The following is a 17,338-nucleotide window of genomic DNA, read 5'->3' on the forward strand; positions in this document are numbered from 1 at the left end:
GAACTACTAAACCGATTCAGATGATCGACATATCAAATTAAAGCCAATCACCTGGTCACCTACTACACCTGAAGAAAATTCGAAAGCTGTTTTCGTTATCATTGATTCTATTCGTTTTTTACTGTTTTTCTAGTCTCGGGACCAAGGTCGCTATATTTTTTCATATTTTTTCGGAAAAGCTGAGGATTTTTCGCATTATAATGTCGGAACCCGAGAGACGTTTTTTTCGTTTTTGAGTTTCAAAGTTAACCGATGGCTCGAAAAATCAATTTTTTTCCTCTTTTTTTTTGTTGGTTTTTTGGTGAAACCGAGTTGAAAAATTAACTCTGCGTATCCGAAAACATGCATTTTGATACCAAACACTATAAAAACCGAAAATTTTGAACTTTGCCCCGTTGCCCCTCTTCCCCCCCCCCTTTTTGGTGAAACCGAGTTGAAAAATGAACTCTGCGTTTCCGAAAACATACGTTTTGATACCAAACACGATAAAAACAAAAATTTCGAATTTTGCCCCCTTGCCCCTCCCCTTTTTTGTTTTTTTGGAGAAACAGAGTTGAAAAACGAACTCAGCGTATCCAAAAATCCCAAAAATTGGGTTTTTAGCTAAAACATCTGAGATCCGAAATGACCCAAATCAGTCAATTGCCCGGCGTTCTCAAGAACTGGGGATATCCCAAACCTCATTGTGGCGCACTTTGCGAAAAGATCCTGGGCTACATTTTTGCAAAATCAAATTGACTCAAAAACTATGGCCACTTGAAACGCCGATACTTCTTCGATTGGGCTCTGACGAATCTTGAAGAAAATCATGATTTTCATCACAAAATCATCTTCAGCGATGAGGCTCATTTCTGGCTAAATGGCTTTGTGAGCAAGAAAAATATACGTTATTGGTCAGATGCAAATCCAGATGTACGTGAAAAAAGCACCATTGCATCCTTTAAAAAATACTGTTTGGTATGGTTTTCATGCCGGGGGAGTGATTGGATCGTATTTCTTCGTCGATGAGAACAATCGTAATACAGGTCGGACTCGATTAAATACTGGTTCGATTATATACAGTTTTGGACTCGATTATATACAATTTAAATTTTTTTTTTATTTTTCATATATGACTTATTTCAAGAAAAAATGTTATCTTTTAAAGTTAAGATGAAATTTAAGTGGCTTCTATATGTACAGTGGGGTAAAAATCGAGATTTTTGAAGATTTTGCTTGAATTTTTACCAGGAATTGTTTATATTGATATTGCAGCGAAATTAAAATAGGTAGAAGTTGGGTGTCAAAGAACAAATTGTAGAGCGATTAGAAAGCTTCAATTCTTATGAATATGAATATTACCGTTGATGGAGAGCGCTATCGCGACATATTGGAAGACTATTTTGGATCATAATTGGAAGATCTTGTCATCGGTGATATGTTGTTTCAACAAGATGGTGCTACTTGCCACAAAGCGCACGTTACAATAGATTTATTGAAAAGTAAGTTTGGTGAACGTGTTATTTCGAGAAATGGATTTGTCGATTGGTTATCTCGTCCGCGCGATTTGACGCCATTGGATTTCCTTTTAGAGAGGCACCCATAAAGTATATCATGCGTATAAGGGAGAGAGGGGGTTAGGTAAATCGTGACCATTTGTGACGTAGATGAGGGGGGCGGGGAGTTGTAGGATTGTGATGTCTCATGGACAGTTTTTTAAAATAATAAAAAAATGATTTAGTAAATTGTTTCATTTTTTAAAATTAATTCTTGTTTCAGTATCGTATTTGAACATTACAAGTATGACAAAAACATTGCAAGTATTAACAAAACAAAAACAATGTTTTCGAAAATATCTGTGTTAACAGTTCAATTTAAAAGTCTGCACACTCCTTATGATTGTCAGGTGACGGATAGAAAAGACACTCTCACTGTATCCCTCTCTCACACAAAAGCATGCTAATATGAAATAGCGGTGACAGAGAAAATATTCATTCGTTCATTCAGGTTGTGTAATTAAGACGTTCGACAGTGAAGTGAAGTAGACAAAAAAATAGAGGAACAGAGCGCATAGTCGGAAATTTTAAGTGATTTTTGACATGTTGTAACTTTGTGAAAAATCGACATATATCGATGGGATGTACATCATTTTTAAGCTACAACTTTCAGGCATTAGAATGTTTTATGTACATATTTTCAACAAAAAAATATTTAAATTTTTTGCTTCGATTTCAAAAAAGTGCCAAAAACAGGATTTTTATAGTGCTTTATAAAATCCACCGTAATTCTGCAAATATCTCAGTAATGTTTCTAAGGTTTGCAGGCAAATTTTTAGCCTAGTGTATTCCCTAAATATCTGTGAACGTTTCATATTGATACGTTCAGCCGTTCTTTCCAGCCGATTTTTCAAAGTTTGGAGTAAATTCGAGGAGCATTTAATCGCAAATCGTACCAGAAGTACAAAATCCTACGCGACTCTCGGAACGAGCGATTCGTAACATTCTTCTTTATGAGTCTGTGGGTGAGGAGTGCGTGTATTTGTGGAAATGTGTATGTATACGTGTGAGTATCATCACTTCTTGCACTCCTCGTACCTACCAGCGCATGAAAACGAAAGTTACGAGCCGCTTGTTCTGAGAGTCGCGTAGGATTTTATACTTCTGGTACGATTTGCGATTAAATGCTCCTCAATTTACTCCAAACTTCGAAAAATCGGCTAGAAAAGACAGTTCACAGATGTTTAGGGAATGCACTAGGCTAAAAATTTGCCTGCAAACATTAGAACTTATTGCGATATTTACAGAATTACAGTGGATTTTGCAAGACACTGTAAAAATCTTGTTTTGGCACTTTTTTGAAATCGAAGCAAAAAAAATATATTTTTTTTCGTCAAATTGAAGTTTTTAAACTGCCTTCCGATTTGTGGTGCGATGATTGTTTATTGAATAATTCATCATCAAAGACGAGGAGGTAATTTATCATTCAAACTGAAATATCTCCGTATGGGAAGGTCCTACAGGAACATTCTTGGAACCAAATAAAAGCTGGTTCATAAGGTTAATTGTATTTGCTATTGAGTTGGTTAGCAAAAAAATTGGTTAGTCCTGAAAATGTTTGAAAATACAGAGAAAAATCGTTTTTGTATTTCTTCCCGATATTATGCCCACTACACCTACACACACCAAGATAAAAATATGTACGTACAATATTCTAATACCTGAAAGTAAAAGCTTCAAAATTATGTGCATCCCATCGATATGCGCTGATTTTTCACGAAATGTCAAAAATCACATAAAATTTCCTACTTCGCACTCTGTTCCTCTATTTTTTTTATTGTCGAGTGTATTTTGTTAGCTGTTTTCATGTTAAGTGCTAGAAAAGGTAATATTCTACAATCAATGGATGAACAAATGATCATAAGTCTTCATTAAAATTAGTATTTAAATAGTGTTTGGAATTTGAGACAGTGTGTTCGGAATTTGAGTCAGTGACAAAAATGGTGCTTGGAATTTCAGACAAATGTAATTGAACATATTTTAAGCTTTTTACCATGAATATGTATTTGTAAAACAATTTTATTGTAATCAAATGAAAAAAGGCTCTATTGTATCCAAAAATCAAATCAGTTTCGCGAAACAGTACCATTTTGAGTAATGAGACACATTTGAATGGCCATCAAAGCTTAAGTGTTCTTTGAGTGTTCAGAATTTGAGACGAAACGGTAAATCAGCTCAAATAGTAAAAAGTAAAATACAGTAATCATACAATGTACAGGCAAACCTGTTTTTGTGCGGTCCCTTTCCGCGTGATTCCTCGTTTGTGCGACTTTTTATGTGCGATTTTATTATGACATCGAGTCTTGAATCACACAAACTAATCGCACAAATAATAATATCGCACCTAAACAGTCACACAAATGAGAAATCGCACAAAAAGCAACCGCACAAAAACAGGTTTTCCTGTAATACAAATAATACAAAGTAAATACATCGAAATCATTCTTAAAATCTTATCTATTGTGTTCTTCTTATGTTTCATACATGTTGCACTGAGAAAAATATTTTGTTTCTTATAGAAATAAAAAAACAGTCTGTGTTCCAAAGGAACACTGACATTTCCTTTTTATTTTAACCAGAATAATTTTTTTTTTATAAATTCGTTTATTTTTACAGGCTCTCAGTTACATAAGTTTAAAGGAGCCGAAATCTTAAATATATTTTTAAAACTATATATATGAAAAATTTTCTTAAATCTATGGTTAGTAATGTGGGAAACCGATTACTCGCGGTGAACTCGAGATTAGAAGGGTGACATATTTTTCTCAGGAAAAGGATGGGGTATAAGGAAATTATTACAATGTTGATAATCACACACACTCAATTCTTAAATCTATTCGTACATCTGTTGTGAATTTACATTTCATTCTCCTGTTTATAGCAAGCGGACCAATTACTCACAAAGGAAGAAATGGAGGGTATAAGGATATAAGGATAATCACACACGAACATCGATAGATTTAAGGAAAACATATTTTTGGGACATGTAATCAAGGTCTAACCAACGAGCCAACACATCTCTCACCGGCACATTGGGCTGCCTTCCTCTAGCCCGAAGGGAGTTCTCTAAATTCGATCTGGCAACAAGATACATCTCACATGACCAAACAACGTGTTCGATGTCGTGGTAACCTCGGCCACAAACGCAGATATTGCTGCCGGCCAGATTGAAACGAAAGAGTAGCGCGTCTAACGAACAGTGATTGGACATGAGTCGGGAGAAGGTGCGAATAAAGTCCCGACTCAAGTCCAGACTTTTGAACCATGGTTTGAGGCTAACCTTAGGGATAATCGAGTGAAGCCACCGGCCCAATTCATCTTCGTTCCATTTGCGTTGCCAAACCAGAATAATGAAAGAAATGAAAAAAAAAAATGAGTGTGCACTTTATTTTGCCAACCAATGTATGCCTCTACTCGCCTCTACTCGCTGGATGTAAAGCTCTACATAATGAATCTTGTAGACAACAATGTATGTCGGTGTGAAAACGGTTACGATGACAATGAACGGATAATTACACAACCAGAGAAAACCTTTCGAATACCCTTTTGGCTCAAGGAGGATAACCCTTTGTTCATATCAGATAAGTATTGGGAACTCGCGACATCTATATGCAGTACATCTACGTGTTTCTGAAAAGGTCTTATTCATTTCAGTGATCGGGTCAGAGCCTTGCTTTTAAGCTGAGACTCCTTTGAAGCGCGGCTCTTCTTTGAGCCGAGACTTTTTTGAACCGTGGTTTATTTGTGAAGAACCGTGAATCATACGCTCGTTCTGAGGAACCAGCTTAAATGAGCGGCTCGTGAGCGCTCGCCCATCTCCAGTCTTGTATAGTAATTCAACGCCTTTGTGTTCTTCTTTTTTTTGTTATTAGTTTGTTTGACCAGTTCTTTTAACACTCCTATACTCGCGCATTAGTCTGTCAGACCGAGAAATCAATAATTCGTTCATTTCTCAGAAAATATCAACACTACGACTTTAAGATTCTATCTAGCTTCGTTATTCGTCGTTCGTCATCGTTTAGCGTATCGCATGTGTTGGTGCAAATGGGACGTGTGTCACTTTTTTAACACATTCGGTCCGACACACCGACGCGAGTATAGGAGTAACTTTTTTGGACAAGTGCCTTTTTTCATATTCTAGAATATTGTTGAATGAAATGTTTAAATTAATGTTAGTGGCGTGGAATATTTATTAAATATCATGCATAAGATCATTACCGGACTATTTTTATTTGATTTCAGTCCCTTTTGTAACAGGATTGAACGGATCCATATATTAACTATTCGTCGCTAGATTCACGTTCAAAAGCAAAATATAAATGTTTGACTTTCGTATAGTTATTCGCTAAATATAAAGGGCATACATATACACACTTGTGAAAGAATTTCACTTGTGGAAGAATTCTAAACAGTAAACTATAAAAACTATATGTTCTGATTCTTACTCCAATGAAATTACAATCGATTAATACGTTTTTATGTTATTTTATAGCTCTTTATACTTTCATGAATTATATTCAGTTGCTTACTTTTAATTAATAACGGTGAAAAATCCGAATTTCGTTATTTGTGTTGGAGTATCAAAAATTACTCTATTTTGATGAGGCTGAATTAGATGACAATTAAAACATAATAAAGACAAAGAAAACATATGTTTTGGAGTTTTTTCATTCAATAATACCCTCTTCTTCAAATAAATGCCATTAAAGCCTGAAAAATGCACGATGGCAACATTACAGAGAACTTCAATTTTCGGTCTGTGAAACCGTGCACGATTATACGTGTTACGATTTTGCACGCGAGTACAGGAGGGTTAAAAAACATTTCCTCCTAACGGTTGAGCGTTTGAGCATCACAAATAAACTAATTGGGAAAAATGTTTTCACGATGCACCGAATTTTAGAGAGCACTTACACGCATAACCTCCAGCGCCTTAATAAAGAATATTTTAATCCCAAATTTTTGAACTTCTATCTTCAAACATACCCTAAACATGTCGCAAGAAATTCGAACATTTGACTAAATCTTAAATGACATAATAGGTCGTATGAATAAAAAAAAACTATTTACTTATTCTGCCCGTTTCCAAGTAAAGTAAACTTTCCTAGTATTTACTTGAATCCGTATGAATAAAAATTTACTTTACTAAGTTCATTTTAACTTTACTAAGTTCATTTTGTCGCGATGACAAAGGAATAGTGTTGTCGACGTCTGGTGGCGACTTTCAATTAGGGACCATATTTTGGGTTTCAATCTCGTTAGTGTAAAGTTGTCTTCACAAACAATTTTCGTACAAGATTATTTTCATCACCTGCAAAAAAGGTGTTTTTCATTTAAACAGAAGTTAATTTGGTACGGAAATGTTATTTTTCATTCATAATTTAAATTTAAAAAACCTGTTCATTCCGCCTGAAAATCAATCAATTTTTTGACGCTCCCCTAAACTAGTAAATGAAACTCAATTCCATCAATGCAGATTGTTTAACTTGTTCAACTTTAAGCACAAGAAAGCAGCATTAAACGTAAATCGGATATGACATCAAAACGAATGAATGTGTTTTCAGATCCAAAGTATGGCCATGAGCACACTTGATAATTACGAAGTAAATACTTGATAAATGCTGTTTTATTCAGACGAAACCAGCTAAACATCCATTTTCGAAAAGTAAATACTTAGTTGTTACTTTTATTCATATCAAACGTAGTAAAAACTTACTTAGCTCGGCTGCTCGATTGAAGTAAAGTAAAGCTGAATTTTGTTTTTATTCATATGGTTTCTGAAAAGTGGATTTCCTGCAGCCTCGTGTAAATTTTTATTACGGAACAAACGTCAGCAAGAGAACGTAAGCGCACTTCGAGAATTTAAATTGAATAAATCCAGCATTATCTGCAACTTAGTTAATTCATTTTAATAAGTAAATGTCCATTCTAGCCGTCTGGAATAAGTTTCAGCTTAGTACAATGTTCGGGGCAAGCATGATTCAGAAAAAATATAAAACAACCTCGTCTCGATTCGGTTCGAATCTGTTCCACTGCCAGATAATGTTGTTTTTCCATATCATTTTGCGCTGCAAGCCTTTGTTTGCTGTTGTTGTTTGTAAATAGCATTGATCACATCCCAATCATTTGTCCTACGATCTGTCGCAGATGAGATTGAACGATTTACTAATTGCTTTGAAATATTATCATTTATACAACCAGATGACAATCAATCCAATGAATAGACAAAAAACATCAGTTCCCAGCCTCTACTCCATTGAGTTACAAATGCTTCAAACGAACAAGAAAAATTAAAAAATAGCTGAAATCAATTTCTGTTGGCATTATGTGCCACATATGTAAAGCATTTCGGAAATTCACGAAAAGTGCCGCACCTTCAAGTGATAAGAAATCGAACTTGAAAGGCCCAAATATCTCGTGCTGTCGGTTGTTTATTGATAAGACTAGGCCGAAGGACGGCCAATTTCACAATTCGCTATCTATTTCGTTTGTGACTCAACAATGGCCAAACATACACACCTGATGCTACACACTATGACCTCGGTTCGGTCTGATTCTTGGTTTGTGACTGATCCGTCGGCAGATAAATTTCCAGCTAATTAATCCGAGAATCACTACCGTTTCATTTGTTCTGCGGTGTCCACCATTTACCAGAACTCACAACAAAGCCGTGGATTCACCAAAGCAACATACAGAGACACCATTGAGCTACACAGTAGCTCACGATCACCTAGAGAGCTATTAATTAGTGCTAATATCGCTATCATACGTTTTCAACTCTGTCTGGTTCTTTCTCAGCCGTGAACACCAGTAACAATAACCGACATATTCATCTTTTCATGCTATAATTGGTCGGTAATTTATCTATCTGCAGCAGGTTTCGCACACTTTTGAACTTTTTTCTCCTCTCGCTGGGCGTATATATTTTCCGCGTGCGTGACGTTATTTTTTTTTCGTTTTTCTCACCATAAACTTGACACTTGTTGACTATTTTTACCACCATGTGTGTTTGGATTCGCCCGCTTTATGGCCTTTGTCACACGGAGCATCACACGGTAACACTACGAGGCGCCTCTCTCCACAGATCATCACAATCACATCACAACCACTGGACGCGACGGAAGAGACCAGCCATTCAAGTGACACACCTCGCAAGCACTAATAATCTAATCGCGTTTCACAGCTTATCATCTGTTTCTGTGTTCCTACTTGTTCTCTAAAACGACTCGACACTCGACACAATCGCCAAAATTTCTTCGAGTGACTGTCTGATCTTCCTGATCGAGTACCGTTTAAGTCACATCTCAGACTGGGGAAAGTAGCAGAATATTGAGCAGACCATCGACTATGAAGAGCTATTCACAATAGAACGAAGCGCGCGAGATGGTCTTTGGGGCCAATCTGATAGCAAGCGGCAAAAGTAGATAGTAGCAATAGAGTATCCTCCTAGGATTCGTTGAGTCAACTTTCTCTCCCGCTAGTATTCTCTCAGCCTCACTCAGCCTAGGCGAATTTGATTGGCTAGTGTGTCGCTATGTGCGCGAGTAGCTTAGTGAGAGTGACTACCTGTGGTGATTGATGCGAGTTGGTAGTATGAGCAACAATGGTGCCAGTTTTTTTAACGTAGAACTACGTCTTTCATTAAGGGTGCCAAATCAGAATACAGGTCACGTTTTTATGAAATAAAGTTAACGTTAAATATTTTGCCGCGAACGGATTTTAGCGATTTACATACTAAACGAATCGGAAATTTCCTAAGATTTGTTTAATATGCTATACATTAGAATCCCCTGGTTTGTAAATGGTTAAAATTCATAAAAACTTTAGGCGTTTCCATAAATTTGTTCTGTCCATTTGTGTGCTTTCCCGAACAAAGCTGTCAATATCTTATCAACTTATCGACGACCAATGAAGGGGAATTGGATTTGAAGTCACCGTGAACAAAGGAAAAGTAGAAGAATGAAGGGGAATATTTGCCTTGAGTATAAACAGTGGATCTCGCTGAGGCAAACTTTCATTCGGCATCGGACTGTTGAGTAATCCAGTTCACTTTGCTTTCGCTGCGCTTCGATTTAAAAGCGCGTCCACATTATGCCGAATAATGCCGATCGGCCTGTACCAGGCGGTACATTCGGTTCGTTAGGTAATGTGGACGTCCCATCGGGTGCACGAAGCCGAAGCCCCATCGGATGCACGAAGCCGTCACGAATACACGAAGCACAATGTCGTCAACGCTAATTTACTTCGCTTTGTTTTGGTTCGACTTTCTTCGATCCGGACCCACTTGTTTCGGGTTGAGTTCGGTTTGATTCGAGACGGTTTTCGGCACGTCGGCAAGCCCGGGCGGTACGTCCACATTTGGTCGGCTTTATCGGGCGGCCAAGGCCGATTGGCGTAATGTGGACGCGTCTTAAGATTGGACCCCACCAGTGGTAATCCAACTTGGATATCGTCGTTTGCTTTTTCTGTTTGTTATTCGTTATTCGTACCGTGTGTTTTTCTTCCCGCGTCATAAATTGGACGTTTCGTTTAGTGTGTGATAAGCAAGAAGAAGAGAGAGGCAGGCTCTAGCCCTGCAAAAAACGAACACATTGGCAGGGGCAATGAAATTTCGAGGCAAGCGTCATCTAATGATGCACGCGATGTTGGTGTAGTGAAAAGCGCTCGCACTGAACCGAGCCTTCGCGAGTGTGACACCGCATCGAACAACAACAAAATAGGTGATTTCGTCGCGTCGGTCGAAAATGTAAAAGGCTTCTTTGCTGCTTTTGAGAATGTATCAATGCATTAAACTGACGTTATGGCGAAGCAGGCGTTAAGGTTATGCTCCAAAAAAATATTTGGGGAATACCAAGCATCTTGAATGTCTTACTGGAATGTTATAAGTTATTTAGGTTCGCGTGCCAGTCGCAAAACTGCCTTCAACTAGGATTGCATTTGCGCTAATATTGATCATAATGAAGCATTGCTACTGTTTTCGAGGTTGTTGATATTAACAAAAAGAGTTTATTTCGCTTGTTTAGTCACCAAGAAAGTAAAAGTCGTTCTGGAGTTTTGTATGTGATTAGGTTTCGCTTACCAGTAGCAAAAATTCCTCCACTAAGGGTGACATCTGCGCTTCTCTCGAGCATGAGAGAGTAATGCAACTTTTTTTGAGGCCAATAATATTAACAAAAGCGTTTCTTTTGAGAATAGCGCAAAATGATGAGAAGTATTTGTCTAGTAGCTTCAAGCCTCCAATGTATGGTTATGTATGCATGCTATGGCGAACGCTTGTTTGGCGCTTGGTTTACGTTGTACGAACGATGCCTAGAGGTGCGATTCTTTTGAGGCAATACTAAATAACATGTAGCATACTTGCAAGTGTTGTCATTGTTGTTGTTTCCATTCGGTGCCAAATATATATTGAAGTAGTTATGAGATGTGGAATAATGGTGCTGGTGTAACATGTATATAATCGACTGTAGCCGAGTCTATGTCAATTGCGAAAAAGGAATAGCGTTCGGGGTAAATTTTCAATGCATTGACATGAAATAAATTGCGATATACGATCAGCTAGGGTATTGTTTTGCGAGGGCAAGAATGAATCCTCAATCAATTATCGTCAACTGATTCTACAATGAAAAACCATTTCAGAGATTATTCTACTAAGCAGTTGTTGCGAAAATTTCACAGCATTATAGAATATTATCCGAAGGTATAAACAAGCGACTCATATAAAATAACAGCGTAGTTCTACGTCAACAATGCGGTCGTATCTTGGACACAACCTCCTATAATTTTTTAGTTAGTTAGTGCTTTTGGAACAGACAGTATAGTTGTATTTTCTTGTTTAGTCGACTGTTCATTACTTGAACTAGGTGTTTGATTCTAGACCAGGGTTTCTCAAAGTGGCCGATCTCGGTTTCCAAGGGGTCGCCACAAACGAAAATTGATTTTGGGGGTCGACGAGGTCTAAAAATCGATCTCTATTAATTAACACTTGTTCTTATTTAAAACTTTCATGATACTGTATAAGTTTTATTACGTGAAGCAATTTGTTATGACTAATATTTTAGTAGAACGAATGAGGCCATCATCAAATTCAAGTCCAAACAAACCTAACAAGCTTGCATTTAGGTTGCAAGTTGTTTGCAAAATGAGATGAATTCATTGTGAACAATGCGCTGAGCTACCAAGTTCGGATCATTTTGGTTTACCCCCAAACATACTTTGTTCATGGAGGACCTCACTCCAATGTAGCATTGCTATACGACAGAATGAGGATCTCTTTGACAAAGTCAGACAAGTTTGTATATTCTTTTCCCGCTGCGCCTATGAGTTTCTTCACCCACAAAGGGTCCAAACGTTTCGACGATAGTTTTTTAGCATATCGCACGAACCCAAAATATCACAAAACTCGAGGAATTCCTGTTTACTTTTGTTCGCCACGGTACCACTGATTCTATTTTTCTCGACGAAATGGACAAGAGCGAAATTCATGCGCTTTTTTGCAAACTATAAACGCTGGATACAAGAAATATATCGTCGTGGATACGACAAAGGTGATCGTTCCTTCATTTTTCGAAGAAATCAAATGTAGTACTCTTTACAGTTCCGTAAAAAATCCAGATATTCATTTCATAAACTTGATTGTTTCCACAACACTGTCGATTGCAACTTTTACATCGAATCCTAATTCAATTTTAGCCGCTGCTTAGCAGAAACGAATCATTGGAAAGATCGATGTTTATAAGGGACTTTAGATTCCCTCTCAAAAGTGCTGGTTTGATCAATTTATTCATTACTGATTTAAAAAGGTTCGTCAGTTCGAATAGAAAAGGCTCGTCACTCTGAAAGCTCGTCATAAACGGTTGAACTGCAGCATCTGATGTTAAGAAAAGCCCCTAACAATTTATCTTCAAAGGCCTCTGCAACTACTCTAAAGGTACTGGCTGTGAAAACAGCAGCGAAGCTCGTACGGAAATCTGGATGTGTATTTTTGTACTTACGTTACTTTTGTGCTTAGACTGCGGCTACGTATGTTTTAAGGTACGGCAGCATGTCCAAGGCTATTTATACCATCGGTTGGTATTCGATCCATTTTACTCCGCAAAACATCAGCCGATCCAATAGTTCAAGAATACTCTGCACATCTTAACGGAACGTTCTCAAACAGGCTGTACAAGCACTGGAGGAATTTATCAATTTTCCAAACAGTTTTTTTCATTCCTTCATTGAATGAATTGTCAAAACTTGCAAACTGCAGCTACCTATACTCGTGAGCTAATAGTTTTGGCTGTTTCGGATTGCACGAATTTCTTCATGCAACTGCTTCACTACTCTCAATTAACATGGAGACCGTCAATGTTGAGTTGACCCACTTCAAACTAGGTTTAGCTTCAAAATATTTCTTCAATCCGTCGAGAAAGTCCAGTGCACGCGTTAAGCTTAGAAAAGCTGAGCCAAGGTACCTGGATTCCACCGTTTCCTTCGTTACATTCCAATAACTGACGCTAATACCATCTGTTGCTTTTGTGAAATCTTGTTGAACGTTTCGTCGAATCCAATAACGACATCCTTGCAATTTTCGAGTGAACGAAGGATGCCATTCAAAGAGTATGGCTCAATATATAGGTAGTTCATTTTAGTTCTGCTGAGCTGCATCTTTGGTCCCATTCCACTGTCCGGAAACATATGCGGAATGAGCTTAGCACTAGAGCACTAGGGCCTCATGGGATCATGTCTATTACTTGCTTAGGAAGATCGCCCAAATGAGCTCACGACCTCACTCGTGCGTGTATTCTGCGTTTCAGTGGAAATGGACTAATTACAGCTGTCTTCAATTGTATCCACGACTGCGATTTTCGTTGAATCTTCTTTGGCAGCGCCTATTTTCAATTTTATTATTTTTATTTTTTTTAGTAATTGATTTCTCAATACTCACGTTTTTCAACAGCCTGAAATCAATCGAAAGAAATGGTGTAATTCTTTATGTTGGTGTTTTCTGGAAGATGCAAAATCAATCTTGCGTCGACTAGAGACTCTGACTCTAGACGGAACTCAAGTGTCGACGAAAACTCCGTTGAGTCTCTGATTGAAGATCAATGTAAATTAAACATACAACAGCACTACGTTTAAATAACAACTGAAAACAATCATCCATCTGATTTTTCTTGGTTTTGAATGAAAAATTCTGGTTTTACCGGTTTTCCTGGTTGAGTTTCCACGCTGAATGATAATACACTCATCGACTAATTTAATTCAAAAGACTACAACGTGATTACACAGTGAAAGTGAACTTAAATGAAGTGATTAAAAATAATTTAAAAGAGCGTAGCGTTCAGGATACTTTTTTTTATCCCATTTATTTATATTTAAGGTTCATTAGCATTTTAGCTGTAACAGAGCCGAATTTTAATCGTGTACATGTCACATGGTTATCATATCTATAATCAGCACATTACACAGTTGCCATTCGCCAGTATTCCTTCTATACCATTACATATGGTACATTCACACAGTAGCCATTTAGGCGTAAGAGTTATATTCTTTCTGTACTTCCATTATCCAGTTGGACCACCGGACAGCGGAGACAGCTGATATTGATTATTGTTGAGTTATTTATAGAACAGCAGCCCGATGTGTCTTGCAGAGCAGAGCAGTTGTATGGATGAATCGATCTTATTTCGACCGTGGATCGATCTCCATCGTTGATGATTGTTGCGTGGACGTAGCTATTCTGTAACAACACAAAGATGGTCAATGAGGGTCCTGAGTTATGAACTCACGATCGATCGCGCAACCAATGTGGCTACGGAGACCCCCTTTCAGGATACTTGTCACCGAAAATTATGAATGTTCGGTTTTCTTGATTTTCGTTGTTTACTTTGATTGGTGCCTAATGCAAATTTTATATACAATACTGTTCATTCGCCACATTAATTCGATGCAAGGTGCGGCTACTTGATGAGTTTCCCCTACACAGATTTCAATAAGCTTGGAGAAATCGGCATTGCGAAATGGATGCAAGATGCGGATACTTTTGTACTCGCATGCGTTTCTGCAGACCGGAATGAGTTCCCCAAATCTTCAAAACCAAGGAATTTGGAAAAATCCGCATTGCAAATATATGCAATACGCGGGTACTTTTGTACTTTTGTACCCGCATGCATTTTTACACTCGGGAATATATGCAGACTTCAAAAGCGGAACACAATGCTTTGGCTCGGTTATTCAAGACTGCATTGGAAGACATTCCTTGATGTCTTCAGCTAATTGAACTTCTACGTATACCGTTTGGCAAAATTCTGATAACAATTTGCTGCGATAACGGCCATAACATCAATTGAACTCAGTGCTTGAAGTTCAACAAATCAAGCAAATTTGCGGTTCGAGAAGTACGTACACTTGGGAGATGCAATAAATTCAGAGAGAAATATAAAATACATTTATCGTTTAGCCATTCTTTCGTTCACATATTTTGGAAGTCTACGAGAAATGAATGAAATGAACAAAGCATCATGCCATACGACTTGCAACAAGGAAAGTAATCTTTTCACAATACATGAGTTGACCTAAATTGGAATTTGATCCCATCTGTATTCGGTAATTGTTTCATTTAATTACTGGTTTAATCAATAATTTAATCAATACACTTAACTGCCTACTAAGCCAACGATAGTCCTACGTCAACCTTGCGGTTGTGTTTTTGGTATAACCCACTCATAGTTTTTGACGTAGGATTACGTTTTTCCGGAACATATTTTTATTGTTACTTTGCGATTTTAAAGTTAATTTAAAAATTAATCACCTACTTAAGTATTTGTAAGAAATGTGTATTAAAAAATTATTACACTTGATAATTACTGAATTTTATGTATATATTTATTTTGTTGAATTTTAACAAGAAAATAAGGTTAAATTTTCTCATTTCATCAACCGCAATGTTTTTTAATTGATAAGTAATATGTATGAATAAGAAAAAAACTAGTGATTTTTAAAGAAATTTTGCTATGGGAGTCTTTGGTATCACTTCATTCTGGAAAAGGGGTCTCTCGCCCAAAACAGTTTGAGAACCCCTGTTGTATACAATAGATTATTAATTGAGTTAATAAAAACAAAAAGAAAAGCAAGTAAAACTATTCTAGTTTGTTTGTTTTTAAGCAAAAATAATGTTTCAAAATTAAAAGTAACATAGAAATTTACTGAATCACTTAGAAGCAGTAGCGTGACCGGGTGACACCCAGGGCGATTGTTTCAGGCGTCAACCCTCCCATCAAACCTTGTTATAAAGTTTTCGTTTCGTTTTTTAATTTAAAATAAAAGTTATCGAACCCAGAAATTCGATTATTATATATGAGGCACTCAGAAGGAAAGGGGTGTATGTGAGTTGATCGATTTCTCTTCATCAACTTTTTTTTAGTTAATAACTCAATGAAAAAAAGTTCCAATTAGAGTTTGCTATAGAATCCGATAGATGAGGTTCTGACCTATCTTCCACGTAATCAAATACAGCTGGGAATGTGTTTGCAACTAAGTTATGACCAAAAGAGAGAGTCGATGTAGGGAAATCGACAATGTCACTTACACCCCTTTTTTTTTTTTTTTTTTTTTTTTTTTTAAGCAAGCCTAACCCGTCGCCTGCGGATAACTTTTAATTAATTTCAACTTTGTAGATGCCACAAATACGCAAACGGTTAGTAACAGCTTCAAACTAACTTTCATATTTGGAAGCGATTCTTGGAAGTCCCGCCCATACGAACAAATACGCTCAAATTAACTATCCGTTATTTAGTAAGTATATCTGTGTGTTTTAATTTTCCAAAGTGTTTTATTTCTCCAGAGCGAGTACTGCAAATTGTATTCTTTCTCAAGACTAAAGTCTAGTCACAACGTTATCCAGAAATAATCCTCTGGTTTGCAAATAGTTCTGCCCTTCTACTTCTAGTAATACATCGCACCAGAGATCGAAATTCTCGCTCGGCTGCGCGATAAATATTCAGTCAATCAATCTAGTTTTCGATGAACCGTGTATTGTTGATATTTTCGTGTCTTCCTTCTCACCGAAAATTCTTTTTCAGAGAGAAAGAAATGTGGAAAATCTCTATCTCGGAAGTTCAATGAGAATGCTTTTTCGTCTCGCATTTGGTACTGAAAATATGGAGCGAAAAATCAAAGCTAACTTTACCAACATTAGTCTGTTAGAGCAGCGTCCAAACGATCTGCATTTGGACAGCGTCTGAATTGTACAAATATTAATCCATCTCATGTTCATTTCACGACGAAACCCAATATTGCCGCATGTTTTCAGCTGTACTGAAGAAGTGAAAAATCATTATCGGCATCAAGGAGTCACTGAAAACGAAACCATTTTTCGGCAATCATAACTCACCGAAAAATAAAAATCGGCTTTGCATTTCTCGCGAGAATCGAAGTGAGCGTATAACATTCTCTCGCCTCCTATACTCTCAGCTATTTTTCCCTCTGGGTGAAAATGGATGTTTTTCGTCTCAAATCGGCGAGCATTTCGATCTCTGCATCGCCCCTTCAGTGTAGATAATCATAAACAGGAATATCGAAATGTCGAATCACAAACTGCTAGTACATGGAACCCGTGCACTCGATCTATTATTCAAGCTTTCGTCAGGATCTCACGAAACTTCAATGTCGAGTTTGCGGCATCCCAGTTCCAGAAATATCACATACACTAAAGTCGCTTTTTACGCGGTTTTTTTTTGCGCGGTTTTTTTTTACGCGGCTTTTTTTACGCGGTTTTAGGGATTTACGCGGTTTTTTTTTACGCGGATTTTGGAATTTACGCG

General features: G+C 37.3%; 1 protein-coding gene across 5 annotated transcripts in view; it reads right to left on the reverse strand.

Annotated features, from left to right (window-relative positions):
• Positions 1-17,338, reverse strand: part of LOC129774943 (sodium- and chloride-dependent GABA transporter ine) — a 108,879-nt gene that overhangs the window by 78,514 nt on the left and 13,027 nt on the right. For 3 of the 5 annotated variants that reach the window (XR_008742815.1, XR_008742814.1, XM_055779043.1), the window contains exon 1: positions 8,055-8,952. The exons of 1 other annotated variant lie outside the window; for it this stretch is intronic. The gene's annotated coding sequence lies outside the window, so the exon portion shown is untranslated. Of the gene's footprint in view, positions 1-8,054; positions 8,953-17,338 lie in introns of those variants that run through there. One more of the 5 variants, XM_055779046.1, reaches the window with a different exon arrangement.

The sequence above is a fragment of the Toxorhynchites rutilus genome, chromosome 3 (assembly GCF_029784135.1).
Source record: "Toxorhynchites rutilus septentrionalis strain SRP chromosome 3, ASM2978413v1, whole genome shotgun sequence".
Taxonomy (NCBI): domain Eukaryota; kingdom Metazoa; phylum Arthropoda; class Insecta; order Diptera; family Culicidae; genus Toxorhynchites; species Toxorhynchites rutilus.